Source organism: Capra hircus (assembly GCF_001704415.2).
Source record: "Capra hircus breed San Clemente chromosome X unlocalized genomic scaffold, ASM170441v1, whole genome shotgun sequence".
Taxonomy (NCBI): Eukaryota; Metazoa; Chordata; class Mammalia; order Artiodactyla; family Bovidae; genus Capra; species Capra hircus.
In genome coordinates, this window is record NW_017189516.1 from 23,325,619 (window position 1) to 23,335,193 (window position 9,575).

General features: G+C 40.8%; 1 pseudogene; it reads left to right on the forward strand.

Moving 5' to 3' along the window:
* The first annotated feature begins 6,817 nt into the window (after window positions 1–6,817).
* Window positions 6,818–7,519, forward strand: LOC102186199 (annotated as a pseudogene).
* The last annotated feature ends 2,056 nt before the right edge of the window (window positions 7,520–9,575 follow it).

Below are 9,575 nucleotides of genomic sequence, written 5' to 3' on the forward strand. Positions count from 1 at the left end.
CCAACGTCAAGAGGCTGACTGCCATGTATCCCTTATTATGACTAAGAGAAACTTTTCCCATGAGCCCCCCCCCTCCTTAGCTCAATGGCCAAAAATCATGTCTCATGCCTATGCTGAAGCCAACAATTTGGCAAGGTAAATAGAATTACCATGATTAGTTGCCTCAGACGAGTGCCACTTGCATTATGACCCCTGGACTGGTACTAGTCTGCAACTGTTAGTTACCAACTAGGTTTAGAAATTGAGATTATACATTCAGAAACTTCTAAAAAATTAAAATATAGTTGATTAACAATGTGTTAGTTTCAGGTGTGGAGCAAAGTGATTCAGTTATATATATTTCAGTTATGTATATTTTTAGATTCTTTTCCATTATAGATAATTTTAAGATGTTGAATATACTTCCCTGTGTTATACAGTAGGTTCTTGTTGGTTATTTATTTTATATAGAGTAGTGTGTATTTATTAATCCCAGACTATTGATTTATCCCTTCCCCTTTGCCCCTTTGTTTTCTATGTCTGTTGTTTAAAAACTTTAATAACGAGTTGACTAAGTAGTTGTTATGTCTTTTGAATATAATAAAAATTGGGGGCTGGCAATTTGTAGGTAGGTCTTCACTTGAGAATCCCAGCTCCCAAGATGCACAGGATTGCTCTAAACATTCACAAAAGTGGGGACTATATTAGGAAGGAAAAAAGTGAAGTATGTCCGTTGGGTAGGGTACCAACAGTGTGGGCCAAGCAAAAAAATTTATGGGAATGATGTTGCTCCTAGAAACCCTGGAAAATCCCAGACAAGAACAGATTTGGGGTCCAGTGCTGTAGAGCAGTCTCTTCTTTTGGCTTCACTTGTATGTTTACCTGTGGTGCTACCACTCTCAGGCGAGAGAGTCTTGAACAGCCAGGTGGAGTTGTGCCTCTCGTAGAAAGCCACACCCCAAAACCTGTTTTCCCAGCTGGCAACATTACCTGTGTTTTTTGTAATACCAGAAAGTTCTCCTTAGAAGGCTATAATTGGCCTACATCTGCCATTCTTACTCACAACAGCAAAAACAAAAGCAAAAGAGAAAAAAATCCACTAGACATGCCAAATTAGGTGCATACAGTCAGCTGGCCATGATGACTCACTCTGTAGCCTGTGACAGGGGCTCTCAAACTTTTCTGAGCTCAATTCACAGAGTAAGATATATATTTAACATCACAACTCAGTATACATGTACCTGCATACATATGCACAAACACATACCTGAAATCAGCGTTTCACAAAACAGTATTTACTGTGTGTAATACAACTCTTTTAAAAAAAATTGTACTTTTTTTCATTAAAAAATTATGATCTCCATCCCACTAAATCAATGTCACTGCCCACCAATGTGTTACAACCTAAAAAAAAGCCCTTAAGTGGGGAGATGTAATGGTTTTCAATTACGGAGGCCTTTGTGGCTACCAGTGGCGCTGTGTGCAATGTTGTGGCTCCATCTGCATCTGTACCAACACTTGAGCCCTAACACCAAGACAGTGCTTCCACAGCCTTATCTTTTTCCTCATAAGCTTCGCTGACCTCAGAGCTCTGACTTCCTAAATCACCTGCCTTTGCAGTAAGAAGGCCAGAGGCCCTCCAGGCTGTTCATGGAGCCTGAGTTGCCCTAGCAACATTTGACTGTAATTGACTCCCGCTGTTACCTGCCTAGCCTGCTTCTCCACACTGCAGGCTATGGCCCCCTTTTCTTCTGCCTTTCATAACAATCCTCCCATCCTTGTTACACAGACAGATATCTGCTTATCCTTCCCCCTCCTGATACATGGTCAGATTCTTAGCACACACCTCGCTGGTACCCTCCATATTGCCAAATACTTGCCCTGACATGATTAAACACTTTTGGATATGGATGATTTGCATGTCTTTCAGATCACAAACAATATCTTAATGCTGGTCAGTTTAAATCAGAGATCACAAGCTCAAATATAGACAAGGGCTAGGTAGGTCACACAAAAGCTTACATGGACACTGTGCCTCTTCCTAAGAGGAACAAGGCCTTTTCTGTCCAGCTGATTTTGCCATACAGAAATGCACATCCATATGGCCAGAATCTCCTGACTTTTCCAGAAAAGCCGTAAAATCTGAGTTTTTACATGAACTCTACCAATTTTTATATGCTGACAAATAATTTAAAAATATGGGCCAAATCAAACACATCTGTAGACTGGATTTGTTTAGCAGGCTGTCAGTTTGCAAGCTCTGTTCTAAGCTCTCCTCTATCCTCTATCTTGCATTTGGACTTGAAGTCTTCTGCCATCTAGGGCAAAAGAAGAAAAACCACCACCAATAACTGGGCTTAAATTGACTTTAAATCTCTCTCTCCCAGATGGCCACAGTAATCAGGCAAGACTTTTAAGAGGTGTTCATGGAGTGAAAGCTGTAGGTTCCACTGTTTTTACTGAGCACTACAGCACCCATTTCTACATATCACTGTGTTCTTATTTGTTCCAGTCATGTAGTGAGGATGTAAGGCTGGCCACTGGAGAAAGCTTGATATCTTGGGGAAGGAGCCCTTCTCTTGGTGCTTTTGCTTTGACCATACTTATTATTTCCCTTCCAAGTATTCCCATCTGTACCTGAAGTAGAAGCTTTTGCCCTTTCAGAAGTATTGGGAAGAGAACTTAGCACCCACTGTCCTACTCCTGCGTTTACCCACCTCTTTCCCATAGTGACTGATGGATGAGATTCCAAAATGTCATTGCAGGCTTATTGCTCAGCCCCTGTTGAGCATTATGCTCTCTATTTTTCAGAGCTCCCTTGTTCATATCATGCTTGTGTCCTCCTCTCTGCCCATCCATGTAGTCAGCCCCACTTGGGTGACCTCAGCAGGGTGAGGGTCTGCTATACAGACACACCTATTCACTCGGTAAGTTGTAGTCTAGGCTTGGGGTGAAAAAGTTGAAAACCTGATTCAGACTGCAAGGCCACAGACCCATTCTCCAAGCCAGTCTTGTCAACAGTAACTTTATCCATTAGTTTGAAATTCAAAGGGAGATAATGAGGTGATTATAGGACCTTTGGAGAGATCCCATGGGTAAAAAAACTTTGGAAATGGTTATAAGGACTGGCATTTGAGATCTAGAGTAACATCCGAGGGAGGCAGTTCTCCTTGTGGGAGTATGGTGGCTGGCATGCATAGGTGTTGCAACTGCTTTTTTTTTTTTTTCATAAGAGTAGGCATCTTAGAAAGCACTGGCCATGCATATCATTGACTATGGGAATTTACAGAAGTTTATATTATAATTGGCGTCTGCAGGCATACAACTGCTTCTAATAGATGGCAACTTTAGAAAGCATAAGCCTCATAGGTTTTTGACCTTACAACTGTGGCTGGTGTCTAAAAGCAGGTGGGCCCAAGTGGGTCCTAGTAAAAACAGACTGTGCATGCTTTTGTGGTGGAAACAGGGATTAGGATATCAGGAAAAGAATATTTTGGTACTTGTTAAGGTTTACCTCAAAACAGCTTCAAAGCAGCATCAGAGGACTGAAAATTTTTTACTCCCTTTTTCTTAATACTTAGCCAGGATCATAGCCTGGGGCTTTTAACTGCAAAAGTAGCTAAGTTCCAGGTCAGTGCTAAGAGGTCAGATTATATCTTTACATTCAGTAGATGGAATTTGATCAGCACTGTTATCTTGATTTGAATTGCATCCTACCCCAGAGGCAAGGGAAAACTCTGGAGGAGCTGCCTTTTTTAATTTTTACGGCACATCCACAGACTCCTAGACCACCACACATATACCATCTCCACATGGTCTCAGGCTGGCTTTTGATTAACTAATAACATAAACCACGACCTTGACTTTGGATTTTAAAGACCCAGACTATGCCAGCAAATTTGGAAAACTCAGCAGTGGCCACAGGACTGGAAAAGGTCAGTTTTCATTCCAATTCCAAAGAAAGGCAATGCCAAAGAATGCTCAAACTACAGCACAATTGCACTCATCTCACATGCTAGTAAAGTAATGCTCAAAATTCTCCAAGCCAGGCTTCAGCAATACGTGAACCGTGAACTCCCTGATATTCAAGCTGGTTTTAGAAAAGGCAGAGGAACCAGAGATCAAATTGCCAACATCCGCTGGATCATGGAAAAAGCAAGAGAGTTCCAGAAAAACATCAATTTCTGCTTTATTGACTATGCCAAAGCCTTTGACTGTGTGGATCACAATAAACTGTGGAAAATTCTGAAAGAGATGGGAATACCAGACCACCTGACCTGCCTCTTGAGAAATCTGTATGCAGGTCAGGAAGCAACAGTTAGAACTGGACATGGAACAACAGACTGGTTCCAAATAGGAAAAGGAGTACATCAAGGCTGTATATTGTCACCCTGCTTATTTAACTTATATGCAGAGTACATCATGAGAAACGCTGGACTGGAAGAAACACAAGCTGGAATCCAGATTGCCGGGAGAAATATCAATAACCTCAGATATGCAGATGACACCACCCTTATGGCAGAAAGTGAAGAGGAACTAAAAAGCCTCTTGATGAAAGTGAAAGAGGAGAGTGAAAAGTTGGCTTAAAGCTCAACATTCAGAAAACAAAGATCATGGCATCCGGTCCCATCACTTCATGGGAAATGGATGGGGAAACAGTGTCAGACTTTATTTTTTGTGGCTCCAAAATCACTGCAGATGGTGACTGCAGCCATGAAAGTAAAAGACGCTTACTCCTTGGTAGAAAAGTTATGACCAACCTAGATAGTATATTCAAAAGCAGAGACATTACTTTGCTGACTAAGGTCCGTCTAGTCAAGGCTATGGTTTTTCAAGTGGTCATGTATGGATGTGAGAGTTGGACTGTGAAGAAGGCTGAGCACCGAAGAATTGATGCATTTGAACTGTGGTGTTGGAGAAGACTCTTGAGAGTCCCTTGGACTGCAAGGAGATCCAACCAGTCCATTCTAAAGGAGATCAGCCCTGGGATTTCTTTGGAAGGAATGATGCTGAAGCTGAAGCTCCAGTACTTTGGCCACATCATGCAAGGAGCTGACTCATTGGAAAAGACTCTGATGCTGGGAGGGATGGGGGCAGGAGGAGAAGGGGACGACAGAGGATGAGATGGCTGGATGGCATCACTGACTCGATGGACGTGAGTCTGAGTGAACTCCGGGAGATCGTGATGAACAGGGAGGCCTGACGTGCTGCAATTCATGGGGTTGCAAAGAGTCGGACACGACTGAGCGACTGAACTGAACTGAACTGAACAGCTAGAGAAATGAGAGTCCTTACCATATATAGGCATCTTCTTGTATTAAGGTAGAGAAACATGTCTTAAATTTATTAAAATTCCAAACATAAGGAAAAATACTTTAAAGACTGCCTTCTCAAAGAATATGGTTTGCTCACAAAATCAAGGTACTGGGTTTCTTTCAGAATAATGTTTCATACTAACATATTTGTGAGTATGACATGATGAGTGTTTCATACTAACATATTTGTGAGTATGACGTTTGTGATATGACATGATGTTTGAGACTAGCTTAATATTCCAGGCCACATTGTATAGTGGCTCAGACAGTAAAGAATCCGCCTGCAATGCAGGAGACCTGGGTTCATCCCTGGGTTAGGAAGATTCCCCCGGAGAAGGGAATGACTACCCACTGCAGTATTCTTGCCTGGAGAATCCCACGGACAGAGGAGCTTGGCAGGCTAAAGTCCATGGGGTTGCAAAGAATCAGACATGACTGAGCAACTAACACTTTCACACTTTTTACACATATATGAACCCCACTGTAACCACAAATCAAAGACCTGTTAATACAATAGATACACAAAAACCAAAAAGAAAGACACAAAAACATACTGCTAAATAAAGTCATCAAACCATATGTAGAAACAAAATGAAGAAATGAACAGAGAATAATTACCAGAACCACTGTGAAACAGAAGAAAAATGAAAATAAGTACATAATTATCAACAATTACTTTAAATGTCAACAGAATAAGTGCTCTGATCAAAAGACTTAAGGTGGTTGATTGGATAAAAACAACACCCTTCAATATCTTGCCTACAAGAGACTCACTTCAGGGCTATTAGACACAGACTGAAAGCGGCAAGGATATGTCATTTGTTGGATCATAGAGAAAGTAAGGGAATACCAGAAAAGCATCTGCTTCATTGACTGTGCTAAAGCCTCTGACTGTGTGGATCACAACAAACCGTGGAAAATTTTTAAATAAAGAGATGGGAATACCAGACCATCTTACCTGTTTCCTGAGAAATCTGTATGCAGGTCAAGAAGCAACAGTAAGAACCAGACATGGAAGAACAGACTTCTTCAAAACTGGGAAAGGACTACAGCAAGGCTATATATTGTCACCTTACGTATTTAATTTATATGCAGAGTACATCGTGTGAAATGCCAGGTTGGATGAATCACAAGCTGGAATCAAAATTGCCGGGAGAAATATCAACAACCTTATATATGCAGATGATACCACCCTAATGGCAGCAAGTGAAGAGGAACTAAAGAGCCTCTTGATGAGGGTGAAAGAGGAGCATGAAAAAGCTGGCTTGAAACTAACACTTAAAAAAACTAAGATCATGGCATTCGGTCCCACCACTTCATGGAAAATAGAAGGAGAAAAAGTGGAAGAAGTGACGGATTTTATTTTCTTGGGCTCCAAAATCAATGCAGTGACTGCAGCCATGAAATTAAAAGATGCTTGCTCCTTGGAGGCAACTCTTGTGGATGCAGCTACACGAGGATGTGGAGTACTGAGCTGTGCATCATGCCCTGGGCTGCCCAGACTAGTGAATAATACAGTCAAGATGGCTAAAGGTGATCCTGAGAAACCAAAGGGCAAGATATCTGCTTATGCCTTCTTTGTACAGATGTGCAGAGAGGAACATAAGAAAAACCCCGAAGTCCCTGTCAATTTTGCTGAATTTTCCAAGAAATGCTCTGAGAGATGGAAGACCATGTCTGGGAAAGAGAAGTCTACATTTGATGAAATGGCAAAGGTGGATAAAGTGCACTATAATCAGGAAATGAAGGATTATGGATCAGCTAAGGGAGGCAAGAAGAAGGACCCTAATGCCCCCAAGAGACCACTGTCTGGATTTTTCCTATTCTGCTCTGAATTCTGCTCCAAGATCAAGTCTACAAACCCTGGCATCTCTATTGGAGATGTGGCAAAGAAGCTGGGTGAGGTGTGGAATAACTTAAGTGACAGTGAGAAGCAGCTATACATCAACAAGGCCGCAAACCTAAAAGAGAAGTATGAGAAAGATGTTACAGACTATAAAGGGGAGTTTGATGGTACCAAGGGTCCTGCTAAAGTTGCCTGGAAAAAGGTGGAAGAGGAAGAGGAGGAGGAGGAAGAAGAGGATGAGGATGAATTGAAAAAAAAAAAAACTGTTGATCTGTCTCCTTCTGAAAACCTTAGACTAGGGAGCACCATGATTGACACACCTCTCACCCAAGACATGTCTGTTGCCCTCACTAGGTTTCATTACCCAACTGGATCATGATCATATCGTAGTCTCTCAAAGTGCTCTAGCAATTAGTGGTTTACATGAAGTGGCCATGGGTGTATGGAGCACCTGGAAACTGTATCAAAGTTATACATATTTCCAAACATTTTTAAAATGAAAAGGCTCTCATCTTCTCCTCAGTGCACTTTGCTGTTGGTGTGACAAGGCATTTAAAAATATTTCTGACTTTTTTTTTTTTTAATTTGGAAGGCAGTATGTTAACTCTATGGTCATTGGCTAGAAATCCCGAGTTCTCAACTTATTACATATCTATAGTTTGTATATAAAAAAAAAAAGAACAAAGCAACCAAGACACACTCTTGACGCTCCTTGCTTGGTGTGGAGGCTGTGGGGGTGATGCCTTCTGGAGGGGCCATAGCTTAGGGTGTGCACTGTGGGGCATCCATTTAGCTTCAGGTTGTCATGTTTTTGTATATAGTGACATAGCATCCCACTGCCATTCTTAGCTGTGGAAAAGGAGGGGGGTCACCTAGCATGAGAAGTGTTCTGGATCCTTTTTAGTTGAAGTGTGGTTGTTTTAAGCATTTTTTTTAAAATAAGCCATAGAACTCTTCACTGTCAGCAAAGCCAAGAGCCACTGCACCAGTGAAAGTTCAAGAACCTTCTGTACTAAACACAATCTGCAACGTTCTGTTATTTTTTTTGTATGTTTAGAATGCTGAAATGTTTTTAAAGTTAAATAAACACTATTACATTTAAAAGATGCATACTCCCTGGAAGGAAAGCTATGACAAACCTAGACAACATATTAAAAAGCAGAGATATCACTTTGCAGACAAAGGTGCATACAGTCAAAGCTATCATTTTTCCAGTAGTGATGTATGAATGTGAGAGTTGAACCATAAAGAAGGCTGAGCATTGAAGAATTGATGCTTTTGAATTGTGGTGCTGGAGAAGATTCTGCAGAGTCCCTTGGATCACAAAGAGATCAAACCAATAAATCCTAAAGGAAATCAACCTGAACATTCATCAGAAGGACTGACTCTGAAGCTGAATATACAATACTTTGGCCACCTGATGCAGAGAGCTGACTTATTGGAAAAGTCCCTGATGCTGGGAAAGATTGAAGGCAAAAGGAGAAGGAGGTGACAGAGAATGAGATGTTAACTAGCACCACTGACTCAATGGACATGAACTTGAGCAAACCCTGGGAGATAGTGAAGGACAGAGGAGCCTGGTGTGATGCAGTCCATGAGATTGCAAAGAGTTGGACACAATTTAGTGACAACACAGTATAGTAATATGCACAGGAAAAATGTATTAATAGATGAATTAAAATTGGCAAAGTGTTGGTAATTCACTGAGTAATTCATTATTATTCATAGGTATTTGTTATAGTGTTCTCTCTAATTTTGTGTACGTTTGAAATTTCCCATAATAAAACATTAAAAAAATAAAGCTTTGGTTTTCCTGTCAGAACAAGATCAGTGACAGAGTGAAAGAAAAAGATCTAAGAAAATACACTATTTAAGGTGGAAAAACAAGGATTTTCTTAGGAAAATGTGATCTTGAGAACAAACTACACAGAGATGAAAGGGAAATAGAAGATACACTTAAGAATCTAAAGCTTCTTAAAGATGTAACTAGGAAACAAGGATATATTAATTATTACTAAGTCAGAGAGGTTGTTTGCGTCCCAAAGAAACCAAGAAGAGATAGGGAGATAAGAAAAAAATGCAGAAATTACTCTAACCACAAGAGTGCATATCTACAATGCTCTGAGCAGGTATTCCCATAGAAAACTGTTCTCCAAAAGCTGACCCTAGACTGTCTATATTTAGAGCAACTGGGGGAAAATCCACATAATATAGGCAAAATGTGCCCTCCCCAAAGATGTTCACACTCTAATTCCTAAAACTTGTGAATATATTACATGATAAAAGGGACTATGCAGATGTAAATAAGGGTACAGACTTTAAGATGGGAAGATTATTCAGGTTTTTCTGGGTAGGTCCAATCTAATAACATGAGCCCTTTAAAAGCAGCAAACCTATCCTGGCTGTCAGCAAGAGAGAAATGGCAGAAGTCAGAG